Raw genomic sequence first — 26,368 nt, forward strand, 5'->3', positions numbered from 1 at the left:
TAAGCTTCCATTGTTTATCTAATCACTGTAAAAAATTTCTAACCCTCCCAAATCAAAAATTTCAAGTGACCGATAACATCTAAATTTTTCAATTGGCCCAAGTGAAATTCTGTAAATTTCAATTGGCCCAAGTGAAAATCTGTACATTTAATTTTATAATTTACAGAATTTCACTTGGGCCAATTGAAAAATGTAGATGTTATCGGTCACTTGAAATTTTTGATTTGGGAGGGTTAGAAATTTTTTACAGTGATTTTGTTTTACTCACAATTCATCTCTGGATCGGGGGTCCGTTCTTCGTACGTTGCTTAAAACATCCGAGATCAAATGAGACATCCAAGATGATATCATCGTGCTACTCATGATCTGGCTAACTCGGTTCTTCGAACACACTTGCCGGATATGATTAGTATAGCTGGATTGAGTTATCTGAGATAATTGCGCGTTCATGCTAAGTTTAAAAGGGGATATGTATCGATAGTAGAAACATTGATCAGCAACGCTGCTATTGGCTGTTCAGCGTGGCCAAAGAGCGCGCCAGAGCCCGCCTTTTAGATATTCTCTGAGCGCGCTCAGATTTTCTCCTCAGCAGAGCAAGAACTAATAGTCGAAGTTTATTCGGAATTTTAATGTTTAATCAAAACGCCAAGGAACACCTCAAAGTCTGCCAAAGCCAGGAGAGAGGGCTGACAAAAAGTAGCAGACAATTTAAATCCGTTAGAAGTGGCCATGTTAGATGTTTTTATCACTTATTAGCCTATATTTTTGTATTTTAATAATTGCATAATAGCTTTGTTCATTGTAATGTCAGAGTCACCACACTAGAACATGGGAACAAATAAAAGTGAAGTACAAAAATATTCTACATAATGGTAGCCTAATTTTTAGTTATATAGTTTCTTTTATAAAAGGCACTGTTAAATAAATGGTGTTCTGTTTATAAAAGCAACCAAGAAAAAGGCTGAGAAAAAAAAAAGATCTTAGTAGCCTACACTGTAAAATATTTTTTGCTGCATTAAATTAAGGCCGTATAGTCATTTCAACTGTTAAATCTTGAGTAATGATGAATTGCTTTGACTTGTGAAAGTGAAAACTAATAAACTTATGTTAATGTAAAAATATTTTTCCCAAGTGTAGTTCATTGTAATGACATTACTTTTTCCTCTTTTGTGCACTTTTACATAATACACCAACACTTGTATCTGTTCCCAAGAAAGTGGTGGCTGAAATATGTGCAGTAAGTGGACATTTTCTAACTTTCCAAAGGAAAGAAAGTATAAGACTTTGTAATGTCCATTTGTTTCCATTGCACTGGACAGTGAATAAAGCCTCTCAGATAACTGTCATATGGAGGAACTAGCCTACCTGCAAGTGCATAAATAACTTTACTTCATTTATACTTGTATGCTTTATGGCTGCAATATAAGTTGTAGGATTCCACATCTACAGAAAGGCTACAGAAGAGTCTGCACAGACAGAGGAGACATAGGCCTACAGGTGGGCAGTGTATAGCCAACTTCTCCTTTTTATTTGTTGCATGAGGCATGTGTCTAATATCTCTTGTTGCAGGCACTTGACCACTGGCTTTTCTTTACAAAGAACAATTGAAATAAAACTCAAGGAACTAAGCATATTTGTCTTTTATTAAACATTTAATGAAAAGTGTTTTTTTTTTGTGGCAATGTTGTGTAATATGGCACATTTGCCAACAATGTCACATGTCCTGTCAGGTGTGCAACCCTCAGACTTTTCAGACACTGAACTCTTCCCTTTAGTTAGCCAAAGTTCATTTCATTGTGTGCCCTTGTCCTGGCTAAAGCTGCATTGTAACTGGTTTGGGTCAGGGAATGGGGTCATAAAACACCTGTCTGCAGGAACATGTCATAATCACCTATGAAAAATGCAGTTCTGTTAGGATCAGCATAAGTGTATGTAATACAGTGAGCTTGATATTTAATTGTGGAACTTTTCTTACCACTTTCAAATAATGTGCATAAATGTGAATCTCTGAAAATTCTTAAGTCATGCACAGATCCTGGCCATTTTGCTTTCACTTTTGTGATATGGAAGATTTTAGTCAACTGCCTTTTTTTTATTTGATATAATATTACTAATCTGGAATATTAAGAATCACAATAGTAACTGGGCTGCACATTTACATTGTGAACCCCCTTTCTGTTCACATAATCCCCTTCATTGAGGCCTTGATGGCAGTCTATGGTAGCCTAGTCTATGGTACCAATCACGTTAGTGAAGCCTGAGTGACATCTGTAATCGGCATGGTCATGATTGTATGATCTTCATAAAAAATTATGATAGCCTAAAAAAAAAAAAAAAAACACTGCTTTACAACATTGGGTCTTAAGTGGCTTGGAAATGCCAAAAAACAAAAAAAATAATAATAATAAAAAAAAAACTGTCTTTTAAACATAAAAGCGACAAAAAAAAAACGACAAAAAACGACAATCTCACGAATCACGAGAAAAAATAAATATCTCAGAAAGTGCTCTATCGTGCTGCGCTGGACTTCCCGTATCAGCTCCGCTTATGAAGCCGGGATCTAATCCTGTTAACATGAAATAAGCCTGCTCCCGAGCAGGTTTAAGTTTGCGCACATGTTGCTATGACAGCAAGTCCAGGAAGAGCGTTGAAGAACCAAACAATCCAAGATCATGCCAAATCGCCAACAATCAAATCCAGCTAAGTGAGTTAGCGACGTACGAAGAACGGACCCCGGATCCATTCTGCTAAATAAACACATTAAACTTACCATCTCGTCTGTTCCCTGTGTGAATCATGACAAAAGACCAGACCAAGATGCAGAATCCTTCGGATTCCAGAACGAGCCCCGTTCATCATCCGGTTGTTTCCAGCCGAGCCGTCATTTCAGTTCGGGTCCGAAACGCAACTCAAGGAGGATGACTTCTCCGATCTCCCTCCTCTCATCGGCCCAGTTGATCCAGAGTCAGCCGCCTGCACAGCTGATCCAGAGCCAGTCGCCAACACTAGCGACCCTGCATTTCACGCCAGTCCAGCCGAGCCTGCACTTAACGCCAGTCCAGCCGAGCCCGCACTTAGGCAGTATGAGTCATGCCCGCCGCCCCTGAGACTGTGCGTCATGAGCTCTGTCGACCCTGCTGCCCATCCACAGCTACCCGCCAGTGTTGCTGTGGAGCCACCTCCGGGACTCCAGGCCTCAGCATCGCCCTGGTCAGTGGATCCCCTGTCCTCGCCTCAGTCCCCTGAACCTCTGACTCCACCTCGGTCCTCCGACCCTGCAGCTTCTCTTCGGCTCATTGTTCATCACCTCCGCCGGGTCTTGTCAGCCCTATATATATATATATACACACACACACACACTGAGGTGGAGCTGCGATGAAATATTGTTCTTGGAAATACTTTCCAGCATTTCATTAATAAGTGTATTTCGTTTTGTATAAATTGTATCTTAATTTTAATCAATTTTTCATCAACCAATTGCCTGAATTTAATGAATAAGAAGCAAATATAACAGAAAATATAATCATGGATGCGCCCGCGCGGTCACTTGCATTGCACGAGCGCATCTCATCCTAACTTAACGAAACTCAGTGTATGCCTCACACAGACATGAGAAATACATCAAATACACAACGCTTGAAATGCCTTTAAACGAAATAATTCAAAACGAAAAAAGAAAAAGGCTACTCTCTGATTATGTAATCCATTATGTGCATTTCTCTCTATAGGCGCGTTCACTACGGAGATGGGGATAGTCAACTTCATCTTTACAGACACTGGATTTACAAATGCACATCTTGCTTGTTGCACGCACACATATGTCGAAATAACGAGATATTATGTTGAAATAACATTATTATTAATAATAGCCTACATCTTTTAGAATATTTGATTGAATGCTGAATGTTGCGCTTGTTCAATTTAATAAAATTAAAACTTTAATTGTGATCATTAAAATAACTGAATATTAGATATTTAGTGGCCAAGTTTTGCGCAGCTCCCCCTGTCAGTGATCTAGCACCCCCTCAGCACATGCGTTAAAAATTCTCTGGCGCCGCCCCTGCAGAGAAGCTACGTGTAATTTTTTTTTTTGTTCCGTTACCTCCAACCACCGTTTTGAGTCGCCGGATCACCCCCCCCCCCCGCCCCCGCCCCCGCCCTCGCCCTCCCTCTGTGTTCCGGGACCTCCCACTTTACAAATTAAGCACTGCTTGCCTTGCCTTGCCTAACGGGTCGTTGCTAAATTTGAGCGGTACCAAAAAAATAAACAAAATTACTTTTTTAAGCCTATGAGAACTCAACAATCTTGGAAGATTAATGTGCTATTTAAAGTTTTCATAAAAATCTTAGTGTTGACAGTAATAAGGAACACAACTGTGAAACCTAGTCAAGTCAAATTGATTAGTATAATGCTTTTACAGACTTTTTGAAAGCAGCTCAAAGCAAACAGAAATGAAAGAGCTCATGGGGACACATATAAATCCTGTCTCCGTCTTGTCCTGATCCCATTCCGCTTTTCTCCCCGACCTGTTAATCTCTCTTTACTTCTCTGTAAAATTAAAGGCAAAAAAAACGTAAAAAAAAAAAAAAAATCATGAAAGGAAGGAAATGTACAAAGTTCATTCACTTAAGAGCACTCTATGCCTTTGTGACAAAGCCAATCAATTGCTTAGCAACTGCTGAAAACTCAGTTCCAGCTGTCGTGTTCTCATGCTGTCAGTGGGTGATTGTGGATATTTTTCAGAAGCATAATAGAAAAGTGCTTGTTTCAACTCTGCAGACAATGCTTTGTAATGGCAATATGTAGGAGACTTGAGGTATAGGCCTACTTACCCCACATCTTTTCATAGTCGTTTTATTTATTTCAATACCACTTTCTTTACTTACAATTGAAATGTCCTTTGACATAATAGTCTAGTCATGCTGATCGATATCAGTATCTTGAGTGTAATGATAACAGCCTTCTTTATTCTTTAGAATTGAAGGGATTTGAATCCATCCATCCATCCATCCATCCATCGCCAAAATAAGTTGGATAGAGCAGGCCCTCTCACTTTGGTTGCTATATCTGCTCCTTCAAGTGAAGTAGGCCTGAGAGAAAGCAAGCAAGCGAAGGGAAAATAATGAATGGCAAAGCAATCTCCACTCTGCAACGTCTCAGGAACAGCAGCACGACCAGTTATCCATACAAATTAAAAGCAGCTCACTTATTCATTCCTTTATGTTTAATCTACTTACTTAAAACAAACATGCTCGTCAGCAGAATGAAAGATTAGTCACTGCCAGGCCATTATCCCCAGAGTCGCGCTTGTATTAGGTAAAGCGCAGAAGAATGGGCTCTATATCCAGAGCCATTGTTGTTTGACAGAACATGACTCAAGGGCTCGACCTCCAATCTAATACTAACAAAAACATTTTAGATAAAATATATAGACGTTCTGTCTGAAAAGGATGGGCATGCTTAACCGGGGACCTGCGTAAATAAGAATGAAAGTAAATATAAAGCTGGACGAGTCTAAAGGGTCTAGTCTTCTTGGTTGTCTCAGTCTTTGAATTAATCTTTTTTTTTTTGTAGTGCTTACTGAGGAGAGCATCACTTTTATTATTGCTCATGCTTTGGCTGTAATTTACTGCTCTGTTTGTGGTATGGAGATGAATTTTCCTCGAGCAGTTGTCGAGGAGAGATGTGTTATTACTTGAAGCAATTTTGCCTGTTGGGTGAAAATCATGGATAACAGGAAGGACTCGAGACACATTCAGAAACTAGAAGATAGAGAATTGGAGGTGCGAGAATATTTTCTTTGTAAAAATGTTGTTTATTTTTTGTTATGTGTTTTTTTTTTTACCCTATTTTATAATATATACTCTATAATTCATCATTAAATTAATATTAAATTGATGTGTATGTGTAACTTGTATGATTTATTGGTCACACTTTAGTTTATGATCCATTTCTCACTATTAACCATCTATTAACTATTACTTTTGCCTCAAACTCATAATTTCTGCTTACTAATAGTTAGTCAGGTAGTTTAGGTATTGGGTATAAGAGATATAGAATATGGTCATGCAGAATAAGGCATTTATATGTGCTTTATAAGTACTAACAATATCCTGGTAATATGCATGCTAATAAGCAACTACTGTAGTTAATAGCGAGAATTGGACACTAAGGGACCGTTCGGTATTTATGGAAGGGGCCACCGGAGGAAAATAGGGGAGGGTCATGTCTTTTTATTCTTTGTTGAGGGGAGGGTCATCCAACTTTTTTTAGTCTAGGGGGAGGGTCACCCAACTTTTATATTCATTAAAACAGCAACATTTCAAAGTGGCTTGTTTGGTGCTATTTTTTTCCATTTAGCTCCATGTTGATCTCGCGTTATCAGCCCCCCTTCGATATCAGATGGGTCTGACCCAACAAAAATCCAGTTTGGCGCTGTTTGACAGTGTGCGCTTCAGTTCGCGCTTAGAAAAAGTGCATCATGTCAGAACAGAGTGCCAAAGAAATGTTTACCCGGCAAAGCTTTAAAGCAAGAGCAAATAATGAACTTTTGTTAAGTGCACAGTGTCCTGTGAGTGTAACTCTACCGCTGCATTAACATGTGATGTGAACGTACGTCGAGTTTAACAGTATTGGGACTGAGGCGCCAGAACTGCAGATAGAATGTGCGCTGTAGGGCGATACTGCATATTTTAGTTTCCATTCTTATTTTGTTTCCACGATGTGTAAGATGTAGGGCTACCACCAGCCGCGGCGCTACCATTGGGCCCGGGTGGGCATTTAGGTCCGGGCCCACCCATTTTCTATAGCCTATGGTTTTGTGTTTCTTCATTCGGATCTATTTGCGATGATCGATCCAAATTCTAAACAAACAGTTTACATGCTTCGTCCTTGATTCATTATTCATTAAGATAATAATTAATAAATGCACGCATAATTATCAGTGAACTTGATAAATGTTGCAGATATGTTTTACATGCATGCACAAACAAATGCCTTTTAACTTGTGTGTGCAAAATTCAGAATAAAATGAATGTGCAGCAATTTGCACAAATACAGAGTCTATAGGCCTACTGTGTTGTTACCATTAAATAAGCTCATTTAGTTTCATTTTTGCTAAAATATAATAATGTTATTTTTTCATCTATGTTGATTATGAAAAGTGAACCGCACACACGAGTATACGCAATATCGAGAGACATGGAGCGGGTCAGACATGATTTTGACCACTTAATTAAGTTTTGTTTTGCAGAAAACGATTTTTTTAAGTGAATTTTGTTTTGTATAAATTGTATCTTAATTTTAATATATATATTTTTTTTTTATCAACAAATTGCCAAATACCAAATATAGCAGACAACACAATCATAGAGGCGCCCGCGTGGTCACTTGCACTGCTCGTAAACAGGAGCGCATCTCATCCTAACTTAACGAAACTCAACATATGCCTCACATACATGAAATATATCTTAAGAAAGCTTGAAATGTATTTTTAACAATTTAAAACGAAAAGAAATAGGCTAGCCTACTCTCTGGTTATGTAATGATGTGCATTTCTCTCTATAGGCGTGTTCACTACTACGGAGATGGCGATCGTCAACTTCATCTTTACAGCTGTTGTTGCTGTTAATAAACTAAAAATAATAGGCTTATAATTTTATTAAACAACAAATTAAATGAAATTTTTATTGTATTAAAAAAGCAACAAAAAAATCCTGTTTATCAATATTGTGTGTGTGTGTGTGTGTGTGTGTGTGTGTGTGTGTGTGTGTGTGTGTGTGTGTGTGTGTGTGTGTGTGTGTGTGTGTGTGTGTGTGTGTGTGTGTGTGTGTGGAAATAATTTGTCCGCTGCTGCTCAAAAAAAAAAAAAACGGTCAAAAACCCCACTGTCAGTGTTTTGTAAGGAACAGGCAAATATGTTCAATATAGCAGGAGACATTTTAATTGTTTACTAATAAAACATTTATTTTTTATGTCAGTGTCGGCTAGACGAAGTTGACGACTCGCGATCTTCGCAGCGCTACCACATCTTTAAATCACTATTAGTAGGCTATTATTTAAGTTAACATAAAATACATAGACCTACACCACAAAAACTAGTTTAGGATAAATTCGTTAAAACTGGGCGATTCCAGTGAATGGACGTGACATTTGCAATCAAAACTTAAAATAAAAATTCTCAGAAAATGTATTTATTTGAAACGTCTGAAAGGAGTCAAGACATTAGAAAAATATCAGTCTACACATGCGTTTTATATTTAATATGAGGGAAATACACATGTGACGTGACACAAAAAAATCTTTAACTTGTTACGGACCCTGGTCTAGGTCAGGGAAGTAACATAAACAACAACACAATGCTTCTCAGTTAGTCTTTTTATTTGACTTCTCTTGCTCTCTTGATTGTTTTCAGAATATGGTATCTCAGAGTTTACAAAGTGTTTTGAGTAAATCATGTAAATCAAACAAAGCAATATATGAAGCAAAATCTTCAGGGGTGAGCTAATGCCAAAATAACAAACAAACAGAAACTAACTTTCCCACAAGAAAGCTAACTTCCCTAATGATCACAAATAAAAGAAACAAAAGATACAGAAAAAGTACCCTATCTCCTTAACTATCCAGTAAACAGGAGAAAAGTGAAGGCCTTTTGGCCTACAAAAAAAACGAGGCACTCATATGGAATTAATTTTGTTCCAATAATAATGAACGTAACTTTTCAAGAAACTAATTAAAATATAAATTGAAACTGAATAAAACATCTTTGAAACTGAAAAAGAATAAATTGCAGGCAAATTTTTTGACTTCGTTTTTAATACACTGCATGTTTTGCTAACTATTTCTCATATTTCGTTCGCTGATCTGAACTTACAAATGCGCTTCCAGAGTTTTCGCTTAAGCTTCTGAAGTTTTCGTTTACGCTCCCAGAGTTTTCGTTTGCTGTTCTGACACATTTCTCTCGTGGGGGCGGGGCTAGTAGCAGTGTGCTCTTATTGGCTACTGAGTGTTTGATTGACAGCTTCTTCACCTGGAAGTGAAGACGTCAGTGCTGTGTTTATGTGTGGATGTGAGCATCTGTAAGCACAGCTTTCTATTTAATTTTAATGATATTAAGTTTATATCTGTATTTTTTTTGCTGCTACACTATATTGTTGAGATGATTTCTTATAGAAGGAATAGTAGCCTACAGACGAATCATTATCATTAGCCATCGTCGCTATCAGGATACTGGATAGCCTACTCGTGGTAAGTCAAATTTATTTATTTTTAATCAATACTATACTAATACTATTTATAATACAGTACTGGCTTTTTTCAGGTGGAGAGGCATTTTAGAGCTCAGTGAGAGCCCATAACATTATACAGCTGAGCTGTGTTGTCTTGATTTAACTGTTAGTCCAATCATTACATGACTTATCTACATTCGGTTACAGTCTTCGAATAGATCATATTTCCCCCCAGCCACCCCAAACAACATTGGGCTAGAGTAATGTACAGTATCTGTACTGTAGCCTACAGTACAAAAAGTACTGTATCAGTCAATGACCGATTCCATAGGACCAGAGCGCTGTCAATCACTGCCTGATTCAACTTTGGCAATGTAAAGCCTTTTTTTTACCATGCCAATAAAGCTATTTAAACCTGAATTTCTCAATTGCTGATTAATTTGCGATGCAGAGTTTTTGAAAGAGGAGAGACACGTCTTGACCACAGAACACGTCTCTGTTCATAACATGTAAACACTCAATTATTTTGAATCTTGAAAATTATTTAATTATTTAGAAATTATTTATTCTGATTACTTTTGTGTGATAAAGATGACTGATAGATAAAGCTATTATATGTAGCTAGTATGAGTAAATACTTTTTCTGTCCATATTTGACTAATAATAATGCCAAAAATTGCACTTCAAATGAACATTTCTGAGAAAAATGCTTAATCTTTAATAGTCTTTAATAATAAATATATGTCCAAATTAAAACCTTAATACATGCAAGTAATTATGACTGAAAACATCTAGCAACTGGGGAATACACAGCCATGGATATATGTTTATATATAGGGCTATACAGCCATCTACTGGTTACACGACAGTATTACAAATGATAAATGCTTCATGACTCCCGAGGTAAATATTTAAGCTAGTACTGTAAAATCCCTTAAAACATTTATATAATTTGTTTGGAAAAAATATTTTAAATCTGCAACTTGTTACTGTATGTGGGAGTTCAAAGCAGTTTGTATTGTTAGATTATAATACATTTCCTATCTCATTTTCCAGGGAGTGGAGCAACTTTTCCATAAACAAAATTCTGATGCTGACACAGAGGATGGAGTGATAGTACCAGAGATCCACTGTCCCTGTCAGACAATAATCTTACTCTGTTCAGACACATCACCTTTGAATGACTGGGATCTTGATCTTCAGACACCTGATTTATTTTATTTTAATATAAACTAGCAAATATTTTAATTTCCTCTAGATTAAAACAAACACAGTTCACAAGAGGTTGCACTTTATTCTTATTAGTCTATGCTGATCTTGGATTAGCATACCAACAGCAAATGTATGTTAAGGGGATAGTTCACCCAAAAATAAAATTCTCTCTTATTTTACTCACCCTCATGCTGTCCCAGATGCATTTTACTTTCTTTCTACAGATAAACACAAATCAAGATTGTAAGGAAAGTAATCCATCTCTGCGAGTCCTAAAGACGCTTTAAAAACCACACACAGTGAGCGTGATGGTAATCCATGCGAAAAATCACTTCCGACCAACTGTCTTACGTACATGGGTTACAATCCACTTGTTTTATGGACTCACAGAGATGGATTATTTCCTTTAAAATCTTTGTCTATGTTATAGTATGTTTATGTGAAGAAGAAAGTCATATACATCTGGGATGGCATGAAGGAGAGTAAATGATGAGAGAATCCTCATGTTTTGGGTGGACTATCCTTGTACTGCTTGTGTCCAGTTACTGCTTTGTTACTTGTACTGCAACAGGAACTGCTCAAAGAATCATTGCAACATTTAAAATGTATATGAATTTTTAAAATGTATTCTGTATTTGTAATTTTTCATTTTGTATAGTAATGTATCATGAGAATACTGTGCATTACATGTATATTATGCAGTTAATGTTTTGTGAATTCTGGTCTTTCCTGTCACACCATAATTGCATCTCAAGACCTTCACTCTGATACTTGTGTGTATGCTTTAGTGACAATAAAGAATGTACATTTATTTGAATTCATATTTTCAATTACATTAATTTAACTGGTTGTATAAGTCACAATTGAAATGGTAGATGATTGTTAAAATATATTTACAATTTTAAATCTTAGAAGATAGTATTAATTAAATGAAATAACTAAATACAATTATCAATTAAAAAAAATGGCAACAAGAGCATTCTTTCTGTGACATATGTAAAGAAATGCCCTTTGAGGTTTGTATCATCTGACAGCAGGCCACGATTGTAATTTTCATATTGTTTAAATTCCTCTTATTTAAGTGATCATTAATTTTGATGGTGTAAATGTATATCATGCTAACAGTTAGTAGTGTGCTGGCCATGGCTGCCAACCTTGAGGTTGAAGTTTGACTTTCTTGACAGCTGAATATATCACACACGTTTGCTAGCATTCTCTTTAAATTGTAACAGCTCAACCTAATCAGAGCCTAACATGCAAAAGAATCATCAGGAATAAACAAATATTATCCGAAAACATTGGACACTATACAACATTTTAAGTATTGTGTACAGTACTTTAATGTACAATTACACATGAATAGACTGAATAGATCTCTTGTGCTCCTAAAAGCTTCTGTCGACAAAGTAGTAGCAGCAGGTAAATACAGATAAAATTAAAAAACAAACCTAACTTAATATCATTAAAATGAAATAGAATGCTGTGCTTACAGACGCTCAAATCCACACATAAACACAGCACTGACGTCTTCACTTCCTGGTCAAGAAGCTGTCAATAAAAACCTCAGTAGCCAATGAGAACGCACTGCTACTAGCCCCGCCCCCACGAGAGAAATGTGTCAGAACAGCAAACGAAAACTCTGGGAGCTTAAACGAAAACTTCAGAAGCCTAAGCGAAAACTTCAAAAGCGTAAATGAAAACTCTGGAAGCGCATTTGTAAGTTCAGATCAGCGAACGCAATATGAGAAATAGTTAGCAAAACATGCAGTGTATTAAAAACGAAGTAAAAAAATTTGCCTGCGATTTATTCTTTTTCAGTTTCAAAGATATTTTATTCAGTTTTAATTTATATTTTAATTAGTTTCTTGATAAGTTACGTTAATTATTATTGGAACAAAATTAATTCCATACACTCACCCCCTACAGCTTCTCAAAGTCATGTAGCTGGTATATAACAGATGTAATCACAAGCATTGAGGTTTCTAAAAACATATCACCCAGAATTAGGTGGCTAACAGCACTCTGTTAACTCTACACAGGAAGAGCACAGCAGACATTGTGTTACACTTTCACAGGTCAAACACACAGTACAACAAAGTGCAAGCAAAAAAAAACAGAGAGCTCCCTCCAGAGGAATTCCAGGGGATTTTATAGTCCAGGCCTCTTTCTCTGGTCCAACCACCAACGGCTTCTCATAAAGTCCAGGACCAATCCTAAAGAAGGAGACAGCAGGAACAACAACAAAAGCATCACAACCGTAACAAACTTTTAGGTGGCAAAATATTTTTTAGTAATTCTTTAAATTACACTGTGCAAACCAAAATATATATAGGCCTACCCACCGGATGAATAAAGATCGGCCTCCACAGAAAATTAAATTTTATATTATTTTTATTTTATTTTTCGTGTTTGCATTTATGTGAAAAAAAAAATGTTACGGACGTGACAGTTCTCCATTACGCACGGACATGACTGCTCTGAAGCGACTTTAAAAATTGCACAGAGACCTCAAACAGAAAGCACAAAGCCTTTCTTTAAAGTGAATTTCGTTTTTTTATTAATTTTATCTTGATTTTAATCAATGTTTCATCTGGATTTAATAAATAAGAATATAAAGAAAATAGATAATCATGACACGGAGGCGCGGGCGAGTGAACTGGACTCTTGTCTCATAAATAAACCGAAACTCAGCGTAAGGTATGCTACTTGCCTCATAGACCTGAGAAATATTTAGAAAGCTTGAAATGTCTACTTTTAAACATGCAGAACAATTCAAAACGAAGGAAAACAGACTGCTTTCTCCTTATGAAATGTGCATTTCTTTCTGGCGCGTTCTGAGACGATCGCGACGCATCGTCAACTTCATCTTTGCAGACACAGAAAACACTTGTTTATTAATAAACAAAAAGTCTAGCTATATTTGACATATTAATAATCATTACTTTTGCCGGTTCTTTGTGACAGCTTTTAGATGCTTTATTCGCAACGCCGCACATGTTGAACGCGTCACACCGCATCAGCACCGAAAACATGATTTTTTTTTTTTCAAATCTAAAATAAAAAATCGTGATACGAACCGAATCATAGAATTGGTCTATCGTTACAGCCAGATGAGAAAGCAAGAGTTTATGGTTTAAAAAACAAACAAACAATGGCTATCTGAACATCTTTGCCAAGCCAAACTAGTACAGAATTAGGCTAATCAATAAATTATCGGGGAGGGTCGTGCCTTTTTTCACAATCATTTTGGAGGGTCATAGAAAAAAATATTGCTGGCGAAGGGAGGGTCATGACTTTTTTGACAACAGATCTCAAAACTCCTCCGGTGGCCCCTTAAATAAATAACGAACAGTCCCTAAACTAAAGTATTTCCAATTTATTCTTGGAAGAATTTGACAAGAAATGTTTGAGATAGTGAGCTCTCAGGCTTTTCAATGCAAACTTTGGTGTCAAATATTAGCAACATTTTAGATCTATTAAAGGGATAGTTCACTTTGAAATTAAATTTTGGTATGTTTTAGCTTACCTCAAGGGCATCCAAGATGTAGGTGTCTTTTTTTCCGCAGTAGTTTCAATTTTGATATTTTTAGGTCAAACCGTTCTTGTCTGTCAGTCATATAATGCAGGTCTATGGTTACTGTCTCAAAGAGCATGCACAGAGTCCAAATTAAAACAATTCCCCGTCGTCCAAATTAAACAATTCCCCATCGTAAGTACACATTGATGGCCTAAGAAACGAAACGAGCGGTTTGTGTGAGAACAGTATTTATATCGTTGTTACCTCTTGAACACAGCCGCGTCCAAGTGATCTGAGGGCGCGGGCGGGTATAGATATATACACTAGATGTCGCCTTGGCTACGGTTTCGTTCCAATGAACTGCAGTAGCCAATGCGACATCTAGTGTATACATCTATACCTGCCCGCGCCCTCAGATGTCAGATCACTTGGACGCGGCTGTGTTCAAGAGGTAACAACGATATAAATACTGTTCGTTTTCTCACACAAACCGCTCGTTTCGTGTCTTAGGCCATCAATGTGTACTTACGATGGGGAATTGTTTCATTTGGATGACGGGGAATTGTTTTAATTTGGACTCTGTGCATGCTCTTTGAGACAGTAACCATAGACCTGCATTACTGACAGACAAGAACGGTTTGACCTAAAAATATCAAAATTGAAACTACTGCGGAAAAAAAGACACCTACATCTTGGATGCCCTTGAGGTAAGCTAAAACATACCAAAATTTAATTTCAAAGTGAACTATCCCTTTAAGATCTGGTCTGAAACTCTAAGGCAACTTTTGAGATTTTTTTTTTTTTTTTTTTTTTCAGAAGAAACATCTGAGAATCAAGAAACTTCAGCAAAAGTCTCCATGTGTTCTCCATTTAATCGTATTGCTCTCTAGAAGAAACACAGGAGATACTAAATTGATCTCATTTGTGTTTTTCCTGTCCTACTAGTTTTGAGTAGGTCATTTCTCAGACTTGACATTTTTCATTGGCATAAATAAATAAAAATACAAATGAGAGGGTTGTTGACATGGAAAAATTGAGTTCTCTTCTGGCTCTTTGTAAGAAGTATATCAAAGCATAATTCATGTGCACTAAATCTCATTGTAAAAAACAAAACAAAACAAACAAAAACAAACAAAAAAACACAGAGAGACGTGAACTGAAGTTTATTATTATTATTATTATTATTTGTTTCTGTTTTATGGCCTGTATTTTAGCAAAGGTAGGGTTGTGGAATGGAATCATATGACTGAAGAGCAAAATAAGAAAACGCTCCTACTGTAATGACCTTTTAAATAATCTCTCACATAAAATCCAAAACATTACCGGAGACTCATTTCAATCCCATTGTGGACTAAAATACCACTCCAAAATTCAAACAATTATTTAATCCTTTAGATGTATTTGCAGTTTCTAATCCCCGTCTAGAACATTATATGAGTCCCAGGATTCAGTAAACTTTGTAAGAAATAGTTCTTTCTGACACTACTTTTTCTTCTTCATTTCTCCCACACCACTTTGGTCGTTACTGTGTTTTGATGGTTCCTTTCATTATAAAGTGTGTAGACTTGGAATTAAGCCTTTTCCCCGTTAATATTTGATTCACGGGACCAGACCCCAGTTATCTTGCCAAGAAAAAAATCTTTAGATGTCAGGAGAGAAACTTGAGAAGATGTTGTATTCATGCTAGGTCTATGTGTTTCCGTGTTTCTCTGCAATAGTACAATAAGATTGAGCTTATATACACCACTGAGGGACTTTACAACTTCCTTGTAAGGTAGAAAAACATGTTGCTTGAGCTTTAAAAATGGAATGTATATGTCATGCTTACATATGGCACAATCCACTTTCCATATTAAGAAACTTCCCTTCAGTGTATACATTTGTGGTACATTGCATCAGTTGAAAAACATTCCTTTTCCTTGTAAAGAATATGCCAACTGTACACATTTCATGTAGCATTATCAGTGGAACATGTTATGTTCTCCCAGTTCCCCTCCCTGTCACACATGCTATCTATAGTATGCATTCAAACACATGCATTTAAAACTCCATAAGATAATACAACTGATTATGAATATTAATAAAGAATAATAATACAGATACATAATATTAAATAATGAAATTATATTAAAAGATGAAATTTTAGTCTTCAACGTGCTTCACATCCATGGAGATTAATGCAGATGAAATGTGAGTGTGTGTATTTGCATATATGCAGGAGGATTTTTAATTTGTGTGTGTGTGTGTGTGTGTGTGTGTGTGTGTGTGTGTGTGTGTGCGTGCGTGCGTGCGTGCGTGCGTGCGTGCGTGCGTGTGTGCGTGTGTGTACAACTATCTATCTGGACCGGTTTGAGTTTTAGACCATCGGAGTGAGGACAAAGAGAGTAAAGCAAGGACACTTTGGCCAGTCCTCACTTTCTGAGACCCCTTTAAAAACCTGTTTGAGGATCAATATTTGTTTTTGGGATAAGGTTATAATTAGGTTAAGGGTCGGTTTAGGGTCAGGGTTCGGGTTAGGCACTTAGTTGAGATGGGTAGGGCTAGGGTAATCGGCTAGAGATTGCATTGTGTCAATGAATGTCCTCACAAAGATAGATGTACATGAGTGTGTGTGTGTGTGTGTGTGTGTGTGTGTGTGTGTGTGTGTGTGTGTGTGTGCGTGCGTGTGTGTGTGTGTGTGTGTGCGTGCGTGTGCGTGTGTCTGTGTGTGCGTGTGTCTGTGTGTGTGTGCAGTCCCTTCTGAAAATACAGATATTGATCTGTAAGTGAAATGTCAGTATAAGCAATTCAAAGTAATGCGTTAATACTCTCCTTGGTGATAATCAGCACACCCAGTTACAACTTGACAGAGTCGCTTACCATTGCATGTCATAGTGCATGAAATATTCAGGAGTCTTTCTTGAGCTAAATGGACCATTCTGCAACTAAAACAGTCTCAAGGTTGTCTGACATGTCTCTTTCTGAATTATGTAGTCCACTCATGCACACTCAAGGGCATAGAGTTCACAATAGTGCTTGGAGTTTCTCCAAAATGATGGTTCTCAACTGGTTCCGCTTCAGGACCCAGATTTTACTTTGGACATGAAGTGGTGACCCAATATAATACCAAAATTGTTTATTGCACAAAATGTCTTCAGCCAGTGTGGCAATTGGAATGAACCCCTGAATGTTATACTGTAAAAGAAAAAGAATAAAAGAAAGAAAATGGAATGACATTTTATCTAGCATACAGGGTTTTCACAGATACTAGGAAATGTGAATAACTTTAAATCTACACTACCGTGGGGTTGGAAGGATTTTTTTTTCTTTTATTCACAAATACAGTAAAAATAATAATATTGTGTAAAAATATATATATATAATTTAAAAGAACAGTCTATTTGAATATATTTTAAAATATAATTTATTAATGTGACAGAAAGATGAATTTTCAGCATCATTACTCCAGTCTTCAGTGTCATATGATCCTTCAGATATCATTCTAATATACTCATTTGCTGCTCAAGAAACATATCTTATTATTACCAATGTTGAAATCTGTTGTGCTGCTTCATATTTTTATGTTAATAAGTTATTAGAAAGTTCAAAAGAACAGCATTTATTTGAAACAGAACTCTTTTGTAACATTTTACATTTTATTCATTTTGCAGACGCCAAAACGACTTACAAATGAGGAATACAGCAAGCGAATACAGCAAGAGGCAGACGAACACAAGAAGTGCTCAAAATACAAAGTTTCAGACATTTGATTTATGTGCAGCAACTTTTTTATTTTGGGTATGTTATTTATGCCCCATTTGCCAAAATGGGGTTGTGTGAGAAGGGGTTACTACTGTCACTTTTTATTAATTTAATGCATCCTTGCTGAATAAAGGTATTAATTTATTTACAGAGTTGGTGACTCAGTTGGTGACTGTGACATTCACGTAATTGCAGTTCCTAGCATGGATTATTGCACTATTATTCGATTGTAGCTTTTTCATTTTTTTTTTTTTTTCTTTTTTTGTTATTGTTGTGTGTTAATGTTCATTGATTGTCATTCAGGATTAGTTACCACAAGATGTGTTGTGCCGCATTAGCATTGTACTTGCCATATAAAAGTAGACATTTTATTTGGTCATTAAGGTGTTTGAAATCAAGCTGAACTGACATACATGAGAGAGCCTACACCTTGTTCAAATAATGGTGTTTCCCATTGTGTTAAACTCAAAGCATCACCATCAGCGATACTCCAAGCATTGTTATGCAACACTCAAAATTTAAACAAATTAAACTTTAACCCCATTAACCGCTGACCCTTCAAAGCACAGCTACTAATTATCAGACTATTCCCATCACATATGCAAATGTCTGTCTTGGCAGGTCCAGCATTGCTCCTATGTTTGATTTTGTATCACAACAGATTACTTTTAGAATGCAAAGCAACAAGAGATGTTTAAAATTTATCAGACAGAACATATTTATTTTATTTTTGCCTGATTTAACACATAAAGTTGTTTTTGTTGGTATGATGTATTTAGGTTCATTCAGTGATGTTTAATAATATTTTTGATTTTTTTTTTTTTTTTTTTTTTTTTTCAGTGGAACTCTTCAGTGTTGTCTGGTTTTTATGATGTCTCAGTTTTTCACCTACTTTTAAATTCACCAAGCATCCACATATGGTAATATTTTGTGGACCCACATTCAGCTAGGTTTTTTTTTTTTTTCTTATGTCAGTGTATCAAAGCAGTTGCAAGGACCTTGTTTTGTACTAGCTCAAATACATGTTTTCATGGTTTACTTTTGCTACATACTGTACAGTAGCAGCCAGATCTTTTCATGTGGTGACATGGTGCTTGCTGTGCTTTGAATTGCTTTACATTGTGTAGTAGTAAATTAATATTACACAATACTTATTTTAGTGAGTACATCACCTTAAAATAAAGTGTAACCCACTTTTCAAAATTGTTAAGTACAAATATAGTCATGAAAGCTTTCTATCTTTCCCCGCCAGTGGTTTAAAAAAAAAAAAAGTTGAAAGCCACCACCAGCGTTTTTGATAATTTTCACCTAATTTTCATGGCCCCCAGAATATTTTGTTGTGTGAATATTTTTTATTATAATAATATTTTACAATTATAATAGTTTTTTTTTTCTGTTTTATTCTACCTTAATGCTTTTTTTATTATTATTATTTTATCAGCACTTGAATGTGGGCATGTTTCATAAAAAAGCAATATTTTGAGCAAAAAGCTGATAAAATCACGTTTTCATCCAGATCGGATTCAGAACGATGACCAAAACGTAGATGAAGAAAATGGAGTCCATCAACACCCTAAATGATTGCACAGTCCTATAGCTCGTCCTGGGGCTACATTTCATTCGGTAACATTATAGGCAGCTTTGATTTTGTTTAATGTTGATGATTGCGTTAATTTACATATGATTACACATAAGATCGCTTGTTCCTGCATTTTCTATGCATGTGTTTTGATCAGGAGATTCAGTACTCTTTCAGAAGATATGTAATAGTGCCCCCTACTGTATAACAGTGAAAACACGGATTGCCGCAATTTATTTCCGTCAATGGCGGGGAAAGAGTTAAGTAGCCTTTTATTTAAGTAATATTATATTATATCTGCAAGTACACTCTTAAGTGTTGTTTTAAGATTTGAAGCACTACAAGTGCACATTAGGCATGTTTACATAAAATAACATAATAGTATTGGTATTTTAGTTTGACAGTTTTGAACTGTTTTAAACAACATTCCAGATCTAGAGAAAACAAGGCCTAAAGCTATAGTTACTGAGATACAACCGTTGTAACAACTTCAGACTTCCCCAAGTGACAACTAGCCCCATGTCTCCCCTATTTGAATACAGATGGCCCTACATGTTAATGCAGTGTTTGTGTATCATGGGGTGCAAAAGTGCTTTAACATTTGCTTTGGTGAAAAAGTTCTAAACAATTTCAAACTGACCTAAAACCATTTATCGGTTGGGAAGGAAAGAAACTGAGGAACAGCGCTGGACACTGCAGTTCTCGTTTGAATTTGGAAGCCACATCACACCACTTTAGAAACTCTGAATTTGATGTCTAGCATTTGTTGACGGATGGACGTTTCAATGGTAGCAGCGGCTTCCCTAATTGGTGGATCTCTATTCTTTCTCTCTTTTTTTTTCATCTAGACTTTCACAGCTGTGCATTTTTCAGATGCCGCTGCAATTTCACGTTGAGGCACATATTAGTCATTTCGTTTGACTCGAGATGAATAGTTCACACAAAAGACATCTTTCATTTCAGCAAAAGAGTCTCTTATCTTTTACTTCATGGTTGTCTTCTGTGGCTGCTTGTTCTGGCCCAGCTGTCCCTTGATGTATTACACCAAAGACTACCTGTGACACTTTCACATCTCTGTGACTTTAAAGGCAAGTTGGAACCAGAACTCCTGAACTTTTCTTTTTATTTTGAGAATGATCAACCAATACAGTCTCTTATCAACAGCTCCCCTAGATGTTCCCCTAGCTGTCAAGAACTGCTGAAATTAAACAATGATTCTCAGCGCATTTAAAACATCCACACGCTAGACGTTTTGTGGAAGGATATCAGTGCTCGAATACTTGGAAACACAAAAAAATGTTGAATCAGACAGTCTTATTGGCATCTTTTGTGTTTTCATAAAACTTAAATCTTAAAAATAAAAATGCAAATAAATCATTTAAAAAGAGACGTATATATGACCGTGATAAATAATTACATTATTATTTAATTTAAAAAAAAATTGCCAATCAAGTTAAAAATGCCTTTATAAATTAAATAAAAACATTTTTATGTGTATTTATTTGGCAGTTTAAAAATGGCTATATATAATATATTATTAATTATTTTAGGAGTAAATTAATATTTTATTTCTTTTTTGTGTGTGTGTGTTTTTGTTTTTTAAGTGGCACTGTCTTTCATACAGATCAGTGTACAGTCAAAGTCTTCTCAACCTGAGATGATGAATACAGTAATGTTCTCTCCATTAATATTATACAGTAACAAGTATGGCGGTATGCATTCAAATCCTGGACAAAATTTAAGTCTAGGATGCTGGGAAATGAACATAAAAGAAAGCACTTTTGAAATTAGCTTTAGATGAGAGCATCAGCTAATTGGCAATGTAATTGCAAACCAAATACTTGAATCAACCAATTCAAAATGGCTTTTATCTATGTCTTGGCTGATTAAAAAAGATATCTGGTTTAGGATTTACCAAGAGACAAATCAAGAGTAAATTAGTTTTTGGATATGGCATGTAGATCACATGCTTACAATCATTAGCCATTGTCATTAGTTAAAGTCACACTCTGCATGAGAAAATATGAAGCGTCTAGGCCTGATTTCCTTCCAGAGAGCAGAAGTTCATAAAGCAAAGTTTGTAATTCTCAACCTTGAGCGCAAACGCAATTATGTGCTTTGCCATAAAACCATAATCTAAACTCATTTCTCACAATAATCCTCTTTTATTTTCCCTTTAATAGCTTTTCTTTATTACTTTAAAGGGAAAAGTAGCGTTTCAGCCTAAAAAGAGGTCTGGCACATTAATGGGCAATGGAGCAATAAATATTGAATATCCCACATAGGGAAAGAGGATCAAAAAGACTATCTGATTTTGAACAGCCACATTGGCCGTATGAATAAATGATGGGAAACCACTGGTTTCCAGATACCCAGCCCAGATCTAAAGGAAAGAAAATTAACTGAACTCTTTGCGATTTTCTTCAAACCTTAACTCACAAATCTGAAACATGTTTTTGTCATAGAAATGACGTCTGAATATACAGTAGAACGTAAGGGTTATACACAGTTTGTTTGGGCATTTTCTTTCCATACTGATGAAATAATTGCTGTATTTTCAAGTGTTTTTATTATTAATATTAATATTAATATTATTATCATCATCATCATCATCATCATTATTATTATTATTATTATTATTATTATTATTATTAATTATTTATCATCCAGAAATGTTTTAATATTAAAAAAGAAGAGAAATGCAAACCATTGCAAAACTAGCAGAAAGTAAACAAATGATTTTGGCTAATTGCCATCTTACTGTATTTATACGCCACAGAAAGTATTATGGCAATATGTGCATTACAAATTAGACTTATTATTAAAAATGTCAGTAGAACAGCTCTTGGAAATTAAAACTTGGGAGAAATTTGTCAAACATGAATTTTTTAAAAAAAAAAAAAAATTTTTTTTGAGATGCACTTTATGGGCCCTATCTTGCACCCAGCGCAATTGACTTTGTACACCGACGCATGTATCATTCCTATTTTGCACCCGACGCACAGAAGATTTTTCCCTTCACAGACGCACGTCGGTAAATTAGGGAATGAACTTGCGCTCCCGGGGGCGGTTCAGCGAAAAGAGGAGGCGTGTTCTTGTGCAAACGTTCACTGTAAAAAAAAACTGTAAATTTACAGGAAACGGTCTGTATTTTTTAACAGAATTTTGTCGTTTTGTCATTATACAGTGAATACCTGTTATTTTACAGATATTTGTTGTAATTTAAAGGTCCACTATTAAATTTACAGGTAATTGCTTTTATTTTGGTTTTACATTAATTTTACGTTTTTAAAAGGAAATTCTCTGTAATTTTATAGGGTTATGTGTAATTTTACATAAAAAATTAAGTAATATTTTACAGATTATTTCTGTGGAATTAGAAAACAAAGAAAATAAGGTATAACTGCAGAAATCAGCAGTCACTAAACATGTTTTCCTTAAAGATTATTAAGCATGTGGGGGTTAAAGTGAGTTTTAAGATTTGTACACACATTAGGCAAGCCTATTTAATTATTTATAGTCTTTTAATTTTGTCTTGCAAATAGATGTTCATTTTGATCATCATTTGTAGGCTATTTGCCCGAAAATTTCATTTAGGCCTATATTTTATGTCTTTTATGAATCGTTTTTCCAAATCTGCGTGGCTTTGTGTGCGTTTGTATGTATGTGTGTGTGTGTGTGTGTGCCCGCGCGCGCGCGCAGATTCAAATTATCCGCCATTACGTTTCGTTGCTGCTAGTCCCGCCCACAACAGTTAGCTACAGATCTGTCTCTGTCGTCGATCTGTGTCAAGGGCAAGCGGGAGATTTGAAGTTTCAGTCTACGCTCGTGAAGTAGTCGTGGATTGTGATCACAGTGGTTCAAAGCTATAATCGTATTCGACAGAAGCAACCAGCCGTGAGCAGGAGCGCTGAACACATATTAGTTGTTTGTAGTCTGTCAGTCAGTCCAGAAATAATGCGCCCTTTTTCAGTGAGCCTGGTTCGTCGTCACAGCGGACCTCATCCCGACCGATCAACGGCTGAGGTAAGAGTCTCATACTACATGTGTGTACGATATTTTATATTACATTTGTGTTAAGTGGTTAGACAGTTTCCATGCTAACGTTAGCATTCTTAAATGATGTTCAGTTATAACTGGGTCAGGGCAAAACACTGAAAATGCAGCATGCGTTTTTAATTATCGATCTGTGTTAAGAAAGATCAGTTGAACCCAACCCACATCTCTACTTATTAACTTAAAGACCTAAAACAATCTTTAGTAGACTTGTTATTCATATTAAAGTCCATAATTGTGTATAAAATCTTCGTTATGATAGTCAGTAACATTAAATCAATAAATGGCGGGATATTTTGAAACACTGTCTGGAAGCTGAAAACTTTTCTCTTAAAAAAATACTTTATTTTATTATAATAAAATTGTAGTAAACACGTTTTTAGCTGATTTTTTACCATTGTAATAGCCACAGTTTTACTAAAAATAGGCCTACCGTGTTTCTTTTGTTCATTTCGTAATAGTTAACATGACTAACTTTATTAAGACCGTTAAGAAATCAAAATACTGTAACTTAAGGTACTTGTTGATGATACAGGAAAGCCTAGAACAGGAATACTAGAATATGAATACAACATGATAAACCCCTAGGACCTAGGTGTGCAGCTAGGTCACAGTAAATCATATTCATTTAACTTTACTTTCTATAAATGTAACTTAGCTAAAATCACATGGCAGCTCAAAATATTACTGTTAGCCTTTCCAGCTCAGCTTCAAGATCATAGTCATTTGAGTTTTTGCATTGTCCCAATGGAACATATTCTGACATGTGTAAATCTAATACTGAGTTTTAAAATAACTTGTGTGTGTGTGTGTGTGTGTGTGTGTGTGTGTGTGTGTGTGTGTGTGTGTGTGTGTGTGTGTGATTTCAGGTCACGTGAAAAGCAGATGATCATGGCAAACAAGGTATGGGAAGAATTCATTAAAACATAAAAATCATAACGGTTCTGATTCCATATGTTCATAACAGTCTTCTGATTCCATATGATTGCACTAAAAGTATGCACAAGGTTTGGATTTGCTACAGCAAGATTACGATTGTGTTAGATTCCACCCATCTTTCTTTATTTTTTTATTATTTTTTTAACTACCCACTAAGCAAAATTATGTCCAAAAGACGTCTTTTCAATGTCTTTGTTACAAAAATCAGACGTTGAAATGCCGTCCACTGAGGAGCCAGAATGAAAGTTATGACGTCTTTTTTTGACGTGTTCTGCACGTCCGATATAGACGTTCATCGAACCTTCGTACAAGGTTAAAACTAGTTCAGATGTGGCCATTGTGGACATATTTCAACATCATTTATGGTCTCATTTAGACATAATTACTTTGACTATTGCTGTCAGATGATCTTAGTGAGAATTAACAGAGGTTTAGATGTTGATATTAGTTTAATTTGAAGTGTCACCATTGTGGCGATCCGTGTTTGCTTTAGTTGGGCTCTTGGTCCCCGTTCCTTTTATTTGAGCTTTTCTTTGGCTGCTGTAACAGTGTGTTTGTGTAACACAATTGTTGTGGCAGGGAAAGCCTAGAAAAAGTATGAGGTGTTATCAGTTCAATGTTGATGATGACATAATTATCACAAAATGAGCCTTTAATATTGTGTTTAAAGTTTTGTGTTTATATTTGCCGTTAATAACCACCAACCTTTTGGAACTGCATTATTGGTGAAGGTGTATTTATTTAAAGGTGTGTAAAAAGCATGTGCACATTATGTTTTGAGCAAGAGTATCATACAGTCACACACAGACATCAAGATTTTGGATATGAATCACAACAACGGTGACAACCAAAAAAAGCTTGGGAATTAAGGATGAGTTTTGTACTATGAAAGCTACCCATCATGCATTGCAGCATGAAGCTTTTTTTTTAATTGTCACCATTGTTGGAAATCATATGCACAATCTTGATGTCTGTGTGTGACTGTATGATGCTCTTGCTCAAAACATCATGTGCACATGCTTTTTACACACCTTCAAATAAATACACCTTCACCAATAATGCAGTTCCACAAGGTTGTTGGTTATTAATGGCAAATATAAACACAAAACTTTAAACACAATATTAAAGGCCCATTTTTGTGATAATTATGTCATCATCAACATTGAACTGATAACACCTCATACTTTTTCTAGGCTTTCTCTGCCACAACAATTGTGTTACACAAACACACTGTTACAGCAGCCAAAGAAAAGTTAAAGTAAAAGGAACGGGGACCAAGAGCCCAACTAAAGCAAACACGGATCGCCACAATGGTGACACTTCAAATTAAACGAATATCAACATCTAAACCTCTGTTAATTCTCACTAAGATCATCTGACAGCAATAGTCAAAGTAATTATGTCTAAATGAGACCATAAATGATGTTGAAATATGTCCACAATGGCCACATTTTAACTAGTTTTAACCTTGTACGAAGGTTCGATGAACGTCTATATCGGACGTGCAGAACACGTCAAAAAAAGACTTCATAACTTTCATTCTGGCTCCTCAGTGGACGGCATTTCAACGTCTGATTTTTGTAACAAAGACATTGAAAAGACGTCTTTCGGACATCATTTTGCTTAGTGGGGCTCTGTCATTTAGAAACATGACTTTTCCTATCACTACTATCTTAATGACACATATCTTTTAATCCAGCTAGATGATCTGACGGTTGCTGCTCGCATCTCAGCCTACCTGATGGAAAATTCTTGCTGGATGAATGACCTTCACCTTTAAATCAGCCTTGCCAAGACAGAACTGCTTATGGTTCAGCTTTCAGCCAAAACATACTTGCTGTGATCCTGCTGATTTGCCTTATCATTAGGAGGATCAGGCCCTTCCTATCGGAGCTACACAACTCTCTTGTTCTATCCAGACTGGGCTATTGTAATGCTCTCCTGGCAGCTCTTCCAGTGTCAGTCAAACCTCTGCAACTGATCCAGATGCTGCAGCAAGAGTTGTCTTTAAAGGTAGCCCTATGCCTAAACTCACTACTTCAGATCTGTGTGTCTCCAGAAGCATGTGCTCTGCAAGTGAACGGCGCCTTGTGGTG

The sequence above is a fragment of the Scardinius erythrophthalmus genome (assembly GCF_964197995.2).
Source record: "Scardinius erythrophthalmus genome assembly, chromosome: 3".
Lineage (NCBI taxonomy): Eukaryota > Metazoa > Chordata > Actinopteri > Cypriniformes > Leuciscidae > Scardinius > Scardinius erythrophthalmus.